The following is a 16,358-nucleotide window of genomic DNA, read 5'->3' on the forward strand; positions in this document are numbered from 1 at the left end:
ACACTCCCCATCACACACGTACATGACCTCACCTTTCGCCCAGGCCTTCTGCCATTCACACGTCATTATGCATCCATTACATGCGGACATCAGGCAAGGCACGCCCCTGCCCTCGAGGGGCTTACGATCCGCTAGCAGAGCTCAGTAACAAAGAGCTGACACCGCCTCTATCTTCTGCCAGGCTCTACTGCAAGTGCTGAGGACTCCGTTGGTCCTCAGGGGCTGAATGATGAGGTCAATGTCATTGTTATTATTGATAGGTACTGCTATTGTTATCTTACAGATGAAAACACTGAAAATTAAGAGGTTACCTACCCAGAAAGTGGCAGGGCTGAGATGCAAACCCAGGCAGTCTGGCACTAGAATCCATACTTTTACCCCCACATTGAACTGTCCCTTTGACCATAAATATACACAAACACACAGCAGTACATACAGACCACACTATCCATCTACACCATGTCACATGTATATACACGAACACTGGCTCATAAGCACTGGCAAACATCCACCATTGCGCACACTTAGCCACCTACTGCCCACCAGATACCTACACTGACACATAAACACCTTGCAATGTACACACTCAACACACGCCCATTCCCACAGACTCGGGCAGTCCCTGGAGAAATCTTGAGGTGCGGAACCTGGCACTCCACACTCAGAGTAGAGGGAAGGGTACAGACAGAGAGGGCAGTGGGAAGGGAGGCCCCTCTAGCTCTAGCTAGGCAAGAGCTCAAGGCATCTTCAAAAGAGCAGCCACTGCACTGAGCACTCAAAGAGCACCAGGCACCGCATGTACTATCGGATTTACACTCCAGGTGACAGGGACTCCTGTTACATTCATTTTATGGGAAAGAAATGGGGGCTGAGGCTCAAGAACTTGTCCAAGGTTACCAAACAGGTCAGAGGCAGAGGCCAGGTTCAAGCCCAGGTCTGTGGCACAATCTCGCAGTCCGTCGCCCATCACAGGCCCTCTGCAGGACAGGGGCCTCTCCCAGGAAAACAGGACAGCTCCCTCCTCTCAGGCCCTGGCGAGTCCCCAAACTCCCTCCTCAGGGTCAGGGATCTGGTTTCACAGGGAAAGATCTGGGTGGGAAGGGAAGGCCAGTAGGTGGAGGGATGGGGACTGGGGAAGGAGCTGTGGGAAAGGCAGGGGCTGCCCCCCATCATTGGAACTCAGAGGCCTGGGCACTGTGAAGGGCTGTGCTGGGTCCTGAGCCCTCAGTTCAGGACCCTGCTGCTGCCACCCCTGGATGGGTCTGGGGGAAGGGGAAAGGGGAAGGGGAATTTGGGCCTGACCTGGGATCATCAGCCAGAGGGCTCTGGGCAGGCCCTGGGTGGGAATGCCCACAAACCCCGCTTGCTAATCCACTCCCAAACCAGAGATGCTCCCGACATGCCTCTCTGGGAGAAGCTGGGACACGTGATTCACGCAAGGCTGCCCCTTTCTACAGGCACATGCTCACTCATGGCTGTGCACAGCCGCACGTCCATGCACACACGCACACATATCCTGTTCTATGGGGGAGCAAATGAGGCTAAGTCAAAGTCTTTCCGAGAGGAAATAACCCAAAGTCCTTTTGTGGGGTAATAATCATAACAACAACAACAAACACAAAGCCTTGACTCTGTGCCAGGCAGTTGTAAACATATTATACATATTAGCTTGTTCAATCCTAAGAGCTAGGTTGCGTTTTTATGCCCGGTTTACAGATGAGAAAACTAAGGCAGAAAGAAGCTGCTCTGGAGGCTGTTCCTGCAGCCACACAGTCAACCCCCCTCATCCCACCTTTTAATACACCTGGCTGGGCACTTCCCCAGCAACCCCTCCCATAGCCAGCCTGGTCTTCCTGCCCTCCAGCATTGAGAACTCTTCTTCCGGGTGCAGAGTGAGTCCCTCTTCTTGGAGCTTGTCTCTCCTCTGAGCCCAAGCTATGCCTCTCCCAACCCTTCATCCTACTCTGCCCGACACAGAGACAGCCATGGCCTAGCTGTAGCCTTATCTGTTTTCCCTGGCTTCTCCTAGGTACATCTCAACAATTCAACTTGATGGACATTTACTGAGCACCTACTATGTGCCAGATGCTAAGCCACATGCTGGGGATGCAATGGTGACCAACAATGGACTCTTGTGGAGTTATAGTCCAGAGGGAAACAGACATGTATCAAGTAGTCTCACTAAAAAACATATTGTCACAATCCTAGAAAACTGTTCTTAAATAAAGAAGGCTCGGGGCAGGCTTACCTGAAAAGCAATAGTGAAAGAGAAGCAGGCATGTCCCTGCGTTGTGCAGGTAGGTTGGGGAGAGAATGCTCCACAGAGCACAACTTGTGCAAAGGCCCTGTGCCTGGAACGAGCCCCACATACCTGAGAAGTAAGGTTGGTATGGCTGCAGCAAGGGCAGCAGGAGAATCCCGGGGAAACTTTCTGGTGGCAAGCCAAGATGGGCTGGGGACACACCAGGAGGGCCTCAAAGAGTAGGGTGAAGAACCTGGCCTTTTTTCCGAGAGCAATAGGGAACCCCTGACGGTTTTCAACAAGATCAGACTTGCATTTCTAAAAGGTCACTCTGCCATCTGGTGTGGAAAATGCATGGGAGGAGGCAAGAGTCAGCAGGGGAGAAAGCGGCAGCATCCAGCAGGGTCGGGCTTGTGCCAGACTTGCCCACACACTCCTTGGGCCTAGCATCCTTGGGCCGACACAGAGCAGGTGCTCAGAAAATATCTCACGGATGGAACTAGTTTTCCGGAAACAGGACTAGGGGGAAGTAACTAAGCTGGGATGGGGACAGGGTGAGGCCTCTGCAACTGGAAGTCCTTCAGGCGGGCGGCATATTCCCTCTGGTTACTGGAGCAAGTCTGGTATAGAGAATTGCGAGGCAGCCTGAGCTGTGCCTGAGCCTTTATGCCGCCACTGTCTGCAGCGGTTTTCCAGCAGACTTCCTTGTTTCCTGTTTCCACTTCCCCAATTAAATAGGAAGTGGCAATGTCCTGCGTCTAAGGGTCCCCCCTCAACCCTCCGCAGAGAAGTATCCAGGCCTCTACAGATGACGTGGCAGCCAGCACTGTACCTGTTCTCTGTTATATCCATTGAAGCATCACGTAAAACTCCGTTTGGCCAAAGAAGTCTATTACTGAAAGGAGTGAGAGCACCACTGACCTACAGCATTCATTCCGTTCATTAAGCGTTCACTGAGTGCCAACTCTGGACCCACTGGTGAACAAGACCCAACTTCTGCCCTTCAAAAGCCAAGCGGGAGCCATGCTGGGATCAAGGAATGAGGTTCTCTGGGCTCTGGTTAAATTATTTCAGTGTTATGTTCTGTAGAAAAGGAGAAGGACGACAGGATGTGAAAGGAGATGTGAAAGGGTGGAAAAGGTGTGAAAACGGAATGAAGAACCTCTAAGCAAGTCTGCTGAAGAGGTCGTAACTGCTACCATTTATTGAACGCTTACTCTGTGCCCGGCACCGTGTGAAGTATTTCACACATATAATCTCACCGAATACCACAACATCCTTGCAGGATTATAATCATCCCCATCCTGCAGGCTGTAAAACGGGGGCTCAGAGAGGTTACAGTGAGGGCAAGACAAACCAGAGTTCAATCCCAGACCTGCCTGCCATCGAAACTCACACTCTACACAGGAAAGGTCAAAGGCAGGGGACTTCTGCTTGGGGAAGAGAAGACAAAGGGATAATAGATCTTCCTTTTAAGGAATCAGAAGGGTTCTATGTAAAGGCAGAGCCTAGGAGTTTTCCAGAAGACAGAGGGTTACGTCCCAGGGATGGAGCTTAAGTAAAGGCAGGGGAGACTGTAGACTGGCCTAATACTGGACTTCCTGTCCACTAACAGGTGGCTCATCCTGGAAATCTTGCAGAACAAGGAGAGGGGATAACTTCTTTTTATGAGGTGGGAAGAGGGGACTAGTATCTGGAGCAGTCCCCAAAGAGAGGTTAGGGAGGGGAGGTGGCCCTGCTGGGGAGGAGCTGGGAAAAAGTGCCTGGTTGCTTTCCCGTCTTTTTCATCAAGAACAAAGGCTAATTTGATTGAGCTGATGAGTCACCTGGCATATGGGGCTTAAAGTCGACCTGCCAGAGCCATCCATCCTCCCTGGCCTATTAGGCTGGGCCTGGTGCTGGAGAATGGGGAGCAGGGGGCGCCCCCTCCAAAGCTTCCTCTCATGTCCAGAACCAGAATGAGAGTGAAGGCTGCTGCCTGGAGTCTGGAAAAGAGAGAGAGGTGCACGGAGATGAGGACGCGCAGATGAGAGACAGAGCGTGCTCTGCATGCTGCGGGGAAACTGGAGCCATGCAGCCCATAGGACGTCCTCTGGGGCTGGGACAGGTGCCCCAGCAGTGACAGCTGCCAGCCGCCCAGGATGATGGGAACACAACAGGTGCAGAGGCGAGGGTGGAGACCGAAAGGGGATCTGAGAAAACAGCTTGAAGTTGGGCGCCCCTCCCAGGCCACCGGCCCAGTGCCAAGTGGTCCCTTTCTCAGACCCTCCAAGACACGAATACACCTACTCCTAGTCCCCAGGTCTGGGCCTCAGGGCCGTCCTGGCCAGCCCGTACTACACAGGAGTCACCATCCACACCAGGCAGAAAAGGACAGAACAAGGAAGAAACCAGGTTTCGATTCCCAGGACAGAGTGTGCCAGACACAGCCCACACCCACAGAGCCCCCAGCTGGCAGCAAACAGTTGCCTGTGATAAGATCTATGTCACCGGCCAGGAAGGGTGGATAGATGTGTCCACCCCACCCTCGTGGAGACTGGGAGCTCTGGTCCTGAGGTCAGGCAGGCAAGCTCTACTGACACATGACTGGGCAAGCTGAGCTCCTCTGAGGTCCAGGGCTTGGCTCAGCAAGTAAGAGTAACTATTGCTGTCGATGTTGTTCAGAGACCCAGAGAACCCAGGAATCCAGGTAGACCCTAGAGGGGCTAAGATCCCTGCCCTAACCTCAGGGAGTGACTTAGGATCCAGGATATGAGTTGAACACTAAGTATACACGTTACACTTACACTTAGGAGGAGAAAAAAGGGAGGACCAGCTCAGCACGGCCTACCTTGCACCAGTCCCTGTTCTGGGATTTACATGTATCCTTGAACACGTGCCGTCTATGCAAACGCCATTGCAGAGTGCTGGGTAACAGCAGGTTCTTCTAAGTAAGCAGAACCTACTGCTTACTTAGAAGAACATCGCCCCTAGTCACCTGGTTAGCGCTCTGTTTTTGTTCGGGAGTAGAATGAATTTTAAACTTGAAGCCAGCCCTTGTGTTAATGGTCACAAGTGATAAATGACCTAAATTATAACCTTGCTGAGGAGGGCGAGGAAGGGCAGACAACGAGACACTTACGAGGGAGGCGAGGCAGAGAGAGGAGGAGACCCCAGGTGAGGCAGGGGACAGGACACATGTGCTGGAGCAAGACATGAGCCTTGTCCATCAGAGATGCGTAAACACACTAGACTGATCCTGCCGGGCCTGCCCGGATTATGAGAAAAGCTGGCAGCTGAGAGCAGGAGGTTAAATCCCTCCTCTGAGGCAGAGACCACCCTCCCCCACTCCAGCGATCCCTCCCCCACACCTACCACTCCCCTCCTCCTCCTCCTCTCGTTCTCTTCTTCCACTCATTACCCCTCCTTCCCTCCCTCCCTCCTTCTCTCTCTCTTCCTCTCTCTCTCCCCATTTCACCTTCCTATATTCACACACATGCACACACGCCTTCAGGACCCATGACTCTGCCAGGGATCCTGGTGCCCACCCTTTCTGGTGCCCCAATCCCAGCCAGCTAAAACCATCTAGGCTGAGAGCCTCCCTCCCCACTTCAGCCCACCCTGCTGCCTCTAAGGAGTGGGCTTCCTCAGGCTCCCCTGCTTCCTTCCCCTCCCAGGTCCAGCTTACTGATGAATGGCAGAGCCCAGGACCAGCTTACTTGGCTCCTTCTGCTGCTCCCTGGGCCTGCCTCCTGCCCACTGCTGGAGCCTTTCACTCTGACACTCAGACTCAGATATTGGGCCTTAGTGGGCACAAGAGAAAGTGCAGCCCCTGCAGGGCCAGGCCCTGGGGCTGAAGAACTCCCAGGAGGGCCATGGATAGCCAGACCCAGTGACCCACAGCACCGACTACTACTCACTGCCACCACTTAGAGTACGTCTACACCAGGTGCTGCCCACGTGGTGTTTAAGAGCAGGCTCTGGAGTCAGATGCCTGAATTCAAATCCCGGTTCTAACGCCTACTCGGTGTCTATTTCCTCTTCTGAAAAATGGAGTTGGTGATAACAGTGCCTACCTCGCAAGGCTGCTAGGGGATGAAATGAGTTCACACATGGAGTGTGCTCAGACAGTGTGGGATGCATAAGAAGTGCCATGCCGTGGTGGCACTGTTGATGAGACACTTGCAGTCCTAAACTCCATACAGAGGCTCTAGCACTATCTGAGCTCTGGGAGCCAGAGCTTTACACCGTACACGTGATCAAAGGGGAAGGGGATGAATGCAGTGGGGCACCAGCTATCACGTGCCGAGACACAAACCTGAAGATGCTCTGAAAAGAGAAAAGGGATGGCAGGTCCTTTTAAGGAACAGGGAGCTCTGCTTGGCTCTGGAACAGGAGCTTCTACTCACATGGAGCAAAAGTGAGTCACTGACCTGAGGTCCAGCCGCTGACCTATGCCAGCTCAGTGCCCACCACTCAGGAGCTATGACCTGGAGCACAGTGGATATTGGCCATGCTGGCTGAAGAGTCAAGGGTGGGACCTCTAGGCACAGAGGCGCCTTCAGAGAGGCTGGTGGCTTTCATGACCACTGAGCTGATGGACAAACTCTGTCCCCTACCACAACACCTCCAGCCCTAGGCCCAGACTGCGTCCCTGACCCCAGACAATCACACACTGTATCATCAGGAAGACCCACAAACAGGGGCTCTTAATCCCTAAAGGCCTGGGGACCATAAGCATGTGGTTGGCTCAGGTTCCCTCTGGAGCTAGAGGTCAGGTATGGGCTGTTGGGACTGTGGGCCCCCTGCCTAAAGGACAGCCCAAGAAGAGCAGCCATCACAAGGTGACTGCAGTGACAGAATATGCACCTTCCTCCCTGCATCTGTCCCATCTCCCACTCACTCCATTTTCCAATTTGTACCTTCATCCATTGCACCTGTCCTTCCTTCCCTCTCTCTCCAGTAACATATCTCAGGCTTCGCCCCCACAATGCCACACTGCTTCAGGATTACTTCCCCCTTCCTTTCCTCCTTCCGTCTGCTGGAGCCCAGGTCAGGCAAGCCACCAGAGAGTCTGGCAATGCACAGTGTGGATTCTCCAGCATCCAAGTTGAGAGGACAAAGCCTTCTCTGGGAGTCAAGGCTCTTGGGTCCCAGGCAGGTTTTGTGGTCCGTGGTCAAACTCAACTAAGGTATGGAAAGGCCTTTATGAGCTTGCTTGGGTTTAGAGAGACTCAGAGAGGGCAGCCCCTTTTAATGTCTGCACAGGTTCCTCCATGGAGGTCGGGGAGGTCAAGGGCTCCAGGAGGTGAGTTAATGCAGCTCCTGTGATGGGCCCTATTAATAGGCAAACAGGAGCCTATCTCTCCCCAGGGTACCTCCTCCCCTCTCTAAAACAAATACCCCACCCCTCACAACCTCAGCCCTGCTTAGCCAAAACCACTTCTCCTGCCGAGAAGACAGCTCTGTTCTCAGGGCCAAATAAGGGAGGTGGGCTACATTAGCCTTTGTTGGGAGGATTTAATTTTATTAGTCATGACACCACCTCTATAATTTGCTGTGTGACCTTGGGCAAGTCATTCTTCTCCGTTGGCCAGAGTTTTCACATCTGTAAAATAGAGGGGGGTCATCTGGGGAGAGGCAATCATGAATTCTTGCACCGTCTGAAGCAGCAGGCCCTCTTTCTTGCCCTCTTCCACCAAAGTCTGGTGGAAAACCAAGATGAGCCAACACCCTCTTAGCTGGGCATCGCTGCTTCCCAGTCCTCCTCCTGACCCCACCTAACAAGAGCACGGCCTGGTTTATGCCTTGAGTGCTACTAGCCAGGCCAGAAGTCTGGTGTCAGCCTGGATTCTCCCGTCTGAGCAGTCACTGTGTCCTTCTCAAATCCATCCCCTGGCTACTTCCACAGTTGAGGCCACCATCATCCAGATCTGGACAATTCTTGCAACATCCTTTGGCTTCTGGTCCCACTTCCTCAGGTCTACCAGGCTGACCTGTCTGCCCGACAAATCCGACTGGGTCACTCCCCAACTTAAATATCCCATACTGGATAAACTCCACCCTGCTTTGGGGAGCATTCAAGGTTTTCTGGGACCTGGCCTCAGCCCAGTGTCTGGCCTCATCTCTCACCCCAAGTATCAACACTCCATGCTCATGAACCACATATGTCCCAGGACATGACGCACTGCATATGTCCATGGCTCTTTGAACACTGTCGCTCTATCTGGAATGCCCTCTCGCCACACTGGTCACTCAAAAACTCTTACCTCACCTTCATTGCTCAGCTCAAAGGCATCTTTCTGAGGTCATCCCAATGCCCCGGGGCAGATTAGACCTTCCTTCTCCAAGACATGTCCAGCCCTTCGTGCAGCCCCAGCCCTACAATGATGATAAGAATCCCCTTCCTATACTGGGAGCAACCTGAGGGCAGACAGGTATTTTCTTAGCTCTGGATCCTCAGTACCTAACATGGTAGGCACTGGGTATTGCTCAAAGCATATTTTATGAAGGAAGCAGGAAAAGAAGGCGAGAGGATGTGGGAGGAAGAGAGGCCAGGGCTGATGATGAGTGGTCTTTACTTGGCCCCCATCAGTCCCTTCTCCAGGCTCCAGATATCAGCCCTGAGGTCACCCTCCCAACCATGATGTCCCGGGTCCCTGTGAACCCAGTGGTAACCAAAGGCAACAGACTGCCTTGCCCATGACCTCACAGCACCCCCTCCTCGGTTGGCCCTCCTTGGGTCCTCAGTACTATTGGTAGCACCAGCCAGTGCTCACTCAGGTAGAAAGACCAAGAAGCCAAGCAGCCAGGTATGTCCTGGAACATTGAGGAACCACAGCCTTATCTGACCATCTCCCCTAGAGGCAGCAGAAAGGCATCTACCAGCCCCCAACCACCCACTGCAGGACTACAAGGAGGAGATGCTGAAAACATGCCCTGGCTTCCTCCCAGCCTCTCCCAGATTAAGGAGGCAGGGGAAAGAGCCCCTCCAACTCATTTGCATAAATCATTTATAGCAGCACATTCAAACCCACGCCATCCAAGAAGAAAAAAGCCCACTGCAATTGCCTGTGGCTTCCCAGTCTGTCATTTTTCCTTCTCTTTCATTTTTTATTTTAATGGCAGGAAGCTTTGCTCAGGAGAAATCTCTACCCTGGCTGCTCCTGGCAGCACAGAAGCTAAATTTTCCTTCCAAATCGCAGGAGGGTGGTGAGCAACTATCCTCAGATGTCAGTGACTTACAGTTTGCAAAGTCTAAAAGCATCCAAGAGCTCATTCAGTCTTCCTAGTAACTGCAGGGGGTAGTTATTGCCAGCCTCCATTTACAGTTGAGGAAACTAAGGCTCAAAGAGGTTAAATAACTTGCCCGAGCCACACGAAACTAGTAAGTGACAAGAATGGACATATGGCTGACTCCCCGGCACCTATTCTACTCTAAGGTGATAGTGGTTCTCTACCTTGGCTGCACATTAGCATCACCTAGAGTGGTTATAAAACTACTCATGCCCAGTTCCCACTGCAGACCAATTAATACAGAAAATCAGGGGGCAGGGCCCAGGCACGGGTACTTCTAAAAGCTCTCTAGTATGGTTCCAATGTGTGGCCAGGGCTGCAATCCACCCATTTAAGCCAATCACAATAGTTCCATTCCCCTGGCCAGTGACTGAATCAAGAATGGCCATGTGACCCACTTCCAACCGAAAAAGCATAGTGGAAAATCTTCAGAGACCCCTCTGAGAAAGGAGTTTTCTCTCCTCTTCAGAAAGAAACATGGGAGAGAGAGTTCTTCCTTTAGATATTGCTGCATCTGGCTATGATTCCTGGGACTGCTATGGCCATGTCACTACTGGTCCAGAAGAAAGCCAACCCATGGATGGCAGAGTAGAGATGGAAAAAGTACTTCATCCTTGACCTTATCTTAGAGCCCTGACCCAATCAACCCTGGATTCCACCTACTCCTGAACTTCCTGTGATAGTGCAGCTCCTCATTGCATAAGCCAGTCCACGTCAGTATCTGTTACTTGCAATGACAGCTCTGAGACAGCAGCAGTCACCTTCTTCATACCTCACCTCAGTCATCCCTCTCCCCTTGGATCTTCTGCTACAGGGAGCATAAGTGACTGAGGGCCTCAGCTCTGGAGCTCTCAAATCCACCCTAGTATTTGCTCCAAGGTCATGCTTCCCAGAGCTGCCCCTAGCCAATGACCAAGTGCGACAGGGATATTAAGGCAGACTCATTCTTGGGGGACATGGGACTTTGACCAGCGACTGTGGCCTGGGCTTGGGACTCCTCAAAGGCCTTACTGAACTTTCCTTTGAATTGCACTGCAATCTAAAACGCTTCCACCAAACTTCCTTCCTTACCCCTTTCCTTCACTCAGGACCACACTTGCATTGAGGTCTGACGGCTCACCCAGCCTCTCCCTGCTTCCTCTCTATTGTCCCTCATCCAGGTGTTTCCTCTGACAATTAAATTATCTATCTATCTATCTATCTATCTATCTATGTATTTATTATTCATTTTTAATCCCCTCTTAACTGCTTAAGGTCTGCTTAACTGCTTAATACATGACCCACCTAACACATGACCTTCATCACCTCATGCCTGGACCACCGTGAGAGCCTCTTAAGTAGTCTACCCACTTTTAAATCCCCTCCACCCCATCTCCAATCCTTCCTACGCAAACCACACTACTCCCCTACTCAAGAACCTTCAATCATTTCTTATTTCTTACACCATCAAGTTTAATTCCCTCTGCCCTTCTTTACAGATACTGCCCCATCAAGCCCCTGGAGGGCTTCCCCATGTACGGGCAATGCTGGCTATCTGCAGGGTGGAAATGACTGACGTGGCCCTTACCCAATGAACACTGAAGCTTTCCTAGATCTGAGTACCAACTACAACCATTTCCACAGGCATTCCTCAATGAGAACGCCTCCCTCAGACTTCCTATACTTTCTCCCCCGATGGAATATTTAACAAGAAATAGACTTCTCACACACACACACACACACACACACACACACACACGCAAACCCTCCATCAACAAGAAGCTAATCCTCTCAAAAACTGTTACGATAATGAAAACGATTATTCACAGTAACAATATGAAGAGGAGGACAATAAAAGAAGATGGTTGTGATGATGGAGAAAACAGTAGTAATAATAAAGATACACATGAAAAGCAGGGATGAAAAATATTCTTTAGAATAGCTATAATCAACAGAACAAGTAATAACAAATGGAGAGGATTCAGAGAAAAAGGAACCCTCATACACTGCTGGTGGGACTGCAAATTGGTACAGTCACTATGGAAAACAGTATGGAGGTTCATCAAAAAACTAAGAATTGATCTACCACATGATCCAGCAATCCCTCTGCTGGGTATTTACCCCATATCCAAAAAGGTATTTGCACACCGATGTTCATAGCAGCACTATTCACAGTGGCCAGGACATGGAAGCAACCGAAGTGTCCTACAATACATGATCGTATTGAAGCTGTGGCACATACATAATGGAATATTACTCAGCCATAAGAAGAAATGAAATACTGCTATTTGCAACAACCTGGATGGACCTTGAGATAATCATGCTAAGCAAAATAAGCCAGGCTGAAAAAGTTGAAAATCACATGATATCACTTATATGTGGGATACAAACCTAAAAGCAACAAATGAACAGGACAAACAGAGACTTAAGGACATGGACAATGAACTAGTGGTTGCCAGAGGGTAGGGGGTAGGGGAGGAGGGAACAGGTAGACAGGGTTAAGGGGATCAAATATAGGGGGGTATGGGTGGGGTGAAGTGGGTAAAGGAAACTGGACTCTGGGTGGTAATCACACAATAGAATATATAGATGTCAAATTATAATGTACACTTGAAAATTATATAATTGTATTAACCAATGCTACCCCAATAAACTTAAATAAATAAATAAATAAATAAATAAACAAACGAACAAATAAATAAATAAATAAATATTCTAACACTATGATCTCAGTGATGTAAATAAATATGCAGTGGAACTGACTTCTCTTTGATGCCACATTAACTAAATTCTTTTAGAAACTGCATTTGGTTGATAGTAACAAATACTAGAAATAGCATGAATTTTTAAACACATAAGATGTTTTCTCTCACGTAGAAGTCTGTGGCAGCTCTGCAGTCATCAGGGACCCAGGCTTCATTTATCTTTCTACTCCACCATTCCACATGACATTTCAAGTTTGCTTCATGATCCAAGATAGATGCTGAAGCTCTAGCCACCTTATCCACATTCCAGGCAGGAAGCAAGTGGGTCATGGAAAACTAAAATCAAAGGACCTATACCAGCTATCTGCCTCTCTTTAAAGGAATCTTATGCAAAGTCCACCCAACAATTCTAATTTGCACTTCACTGACAAGAATGTAGTCAGAGGGCTACACCAAGCTGCAAGGGAAGCTGGAATATTATTTGAAGACACTTCAAATAATAACAGAGTCCTCAGCCATAAGATGAGCTTCATGCCCTCTGGGAAACATTATGACTGATACCCACAGCACACAGAATCTTCAAAATTGGTGGGGTCTTCCCTGGTGTCCCCACATACCCTTCTGCTCCCTCCAGCTGAACTGTATGCTCAATATGAGAAGCTGTACTGTCCCTGAACTTGTTTATGACTGGTTGGTATGCCAGGAAATCATAGGAACAATGCAAGCATCCATCATCAACAGATGAATGAATACACAAAATTTATTTGACTATTACATTAAAAAAACATCAAAAGTGTCTTTTAAAGGAATGAAAAGACAAGCCACAGACTGGGAGAAAATCATCGCAAAGTACATATCTAACAGAGAATCCAGAATATATAAAGAACTCTCAAAATCTAAAAAGAAAAGAAAAGAAAAGAAAAGAAGAGAAGAGAAGAGAAGAGAAGAGAAAAGAAAAGAAAAGAAAAGAAAAGAAAAGAAAAGAAAGAAGAAAAGAAGGAAGGAAGGAAGGAAGGAAGGAAGGAAGGAAGGAAGGAAGACCAAATAATCCAATAAAAAATAATGGGCCAATAAGAAAGTTGGATGAACCTTGAGAGTATTATGCTAAGTGAAATAAATCAGGCAGAGAAAGACAAATACTGTATGATATCACTTATATGTGGAATCTAAAATAGTCAAACTCAGAGAAACAGAGAGTAGAGTGGTGGTTACCAGGGGTTGGCTTTGGGAGAAATGGAAAGATATTGGCTAAAGGGTACAAAATTCCAGTTATAAGAATAAAAAATTGGGGGATCTAATGTACAGCATTGGTGACTATAGTTAATAATACTGTATTGTATACTTGAAATTTGCTAAGAGAGTAGATCTTAAATGTTCTCACTATGAAAAAAGAAATGGTAACCATGTGATAGGATGTAGGTGACAGTAAATGCTAGAGTGGTTATCATTTTACAGTATATAGATGTATCAAATCAACACAGTCGTACACTTTAAACTTACACAATGTTATGCATCAATTATACCACAAAAGCTAAAAAAAATTAATTGGCGAAAATTTCAAGGCACTTCACCAAAGTAGATAGACAGATGGAAACTAAACAGATGAAAAAAAATGCTCAATATTATTAGTCACGGGGGAAATGCAAATTAGAACCATGAGGAGATACCATACACATCTATTAAAATGACTGACCATACCAAGTGTGGTGACAATGCGGAGAAATTAAATTCTCATACTCTGCTGATGAAACTGTAAAATGGCACAACTATTTTAGAAACAGTTCAGCAGTTTCTTTAAAAGTTAAATATGTACCTACCATATGATCCAGTCATTGCATTTCTAAGTATTTACCCAAGAGAAAAGGAAATCCATGTCCATACATAGACATGTATGTAAATGTTCTTAACAACTTTATTTATAACAGCACAAATTTGAAAACAACCCAAATATCTATCAACAGGTGAACAGATAAACAATTTGTGCATTCACATTATGGAACACCACCAAGCAATAAAAAGCAACAAACTATTAACACATACCACAACATGAATGAATCTCAAAATAACTGAGTGGAGGAAGCCAGAGGAAAAGAAAATACATTCTGCATGATTCCATTTACAAGGAACTCTAAAAATGCAAACTAATCTATAGCCACAGAAAGCAGATCAGTGGTTACTTGAGTATGAGGGAGAGGGAGGAGGAGGAGAGAGAGATTACTAAAGACATGAGGAAATTTTTGACAGTGATGTAGATGTTCACTAACTTAACGGTACTGACAGTTTCACAGATGTATACATATGTCAAAACATATCAAATTGTACATTATAAATTTTGCAGTATGTTGTATGTCAATTATACTTCGATAAAGCTGTTTTTGAAAATTCATTAAATACAGGTGTGAGAAGAGAGAATGGAGAAAGAAAATTGATGTTTCTGTAAACACTAAGTTAAATCAGTTCTCCAAAAAATTAAAAATAGAATTACCATGTGATCTAACAATTCTTCTTTTGGGGATATACCCAAAAGAATTGAAAGCAAGGACTTGAACAGATATTTGTACACCTATGTTCATAGTAGCATTATTCACAATATCCAAAACATAGGAACAATGCAAGCATCCATCATCAACAGATGAATGAATACACAAAATGTGGTATATACATATAGTGGAATATTATTCGGCTTCAAAAAAAATTCTGACACATACTACAATACAGATGAACCTTGAGGACATTGTGCTAAGTGAAATAACCCGATAACAAGAAGACAAACATTGTATAATTCCAGTCATATGAGGTACCCAGACTACTCGAATTCATAGAGGCAGAAAGTAATGGTTGCTAGGGCTGGAGGTAGGGGGAATGAGGTGTTATTGTTTAGTAGGTACAGAGTTTCAATTTGGGAAAGTGAAAAAGTTCTAGAGACGGAGGGTGGTGATGGTTGCAAAACATGTGAACATACTGTACTTAATCCCATTAAACTGTATACCATGGCTAAGATGGTAAATTTTATGTTTACCACAATTATGACCACAATTATTTAAAAATAAAAACAAATTAAGTTGAATGCTTTGGAAGGGTGCACCAGAGGATGGTCCCCTCACATGAAAAAAAAAAGGCTATCAAATTATATATAGGCAAGACAACGGTGAAATGCTATCCAAAAATAAAGAAAAAAAAATCCCATTTACAATGTCATCAAAGAGAATAAAATACTTGGGAATAAATTTGACCAAGAAGGTGAAAGATCTGACCACTGAAAGCTATAAAATACTGGTAAAAAGAAACTGAAAAAGACACAAATAAATGAAAAGACAGCTTATGTTCCTGGACTGGAAAAATTCATATTGTTAAAATGTCCATACTACCCAAAGCAATCTACAGATTCAATGCAATTCCTATTGAAATTCCAATGACATTTTTCACTGAAATAGAACAACAATCCTAAAATTAACATGAAACCACAAAAGACCCTGAAAAACCAAAGCAATCATGAGCAAGAAGAACAAAGCTAAAGGCATCACACTTCCTGACTTCAAACTATAACAAAGCTATAATAATCAAACAGTATGGTACTGGCATAAAAACTGGCTTATAAACCAATGCAACAAAATAGAAAGCTCACAAATAAACCCAAGCATTTACGGTCAACTAATCTTCAACAAGGGTGCCAAGAACACACAATGGGGAAAGGATGGTCTCTTCAATAAATGGTATTGGGCAAAATGTATATATACATGCCAAATTATGAAATTGGGAACTTACCTCATACCATATACAAAAATCAATTAAAAATGGATTAAAGACTTAAACATAAGACCAAAAACTGTAAAACAACTGGAAGAAAACAGGGAAAAAGCTTGACATTGGTCTTGACAATGATTTTTTTGGATATGATCCCAGAAGCACAGGCAACAAAAGCAAAAATAGACAAATGAGATTGCATCAAACTAAAAAGCTTCTGCACAGCAAAGGAAGCAAACAACAGAGGAAGAGACAACCTACAGAATGGGAGCAAATATATGCAAACCATACATCTTAAAGGGTTATATCAAAATATGTAAGAAATTTAAATAACTCAATAACAAATAATAATAATAACTCAATTTTTAAATGGGCAAAGGACTTGAATAGACATTTTCCAAAGAAGACATACA

The 16,358-nt window shown here is 46.6% G+C and overlaps 1 protein-coding gene across 3 annotated transcripts in view; it reads right to left on the reverse strand.

Annotated features, from left to right (window-relative positions):
• NEURL1 (neuralized E3 ubiquitin protein ligase 1) overlaps positions 1-16,358 on the reverse strand; it is a 70,509-nt gene that overhangs the window by 30,578 nt on the left and 23,573 nt on the right. The window lies entirely within an intron of this gene.

This window comes from Pteropus medius, unplaced genomic scaffold (assembly GCF_902729225.1).
Source record: "Pteropus medius unplaced genomic scaffold, Ma_sr-lr_union100, whole genome shotgun sequence".
In the NCBI taxonomy this organism is placed as follows: domain Eukaryota; kingdom Metazoa; phylum Chordata; class Mammalia; order Chiroptera; family Pteropodidae; genus Pteropus; species Pteropus medius.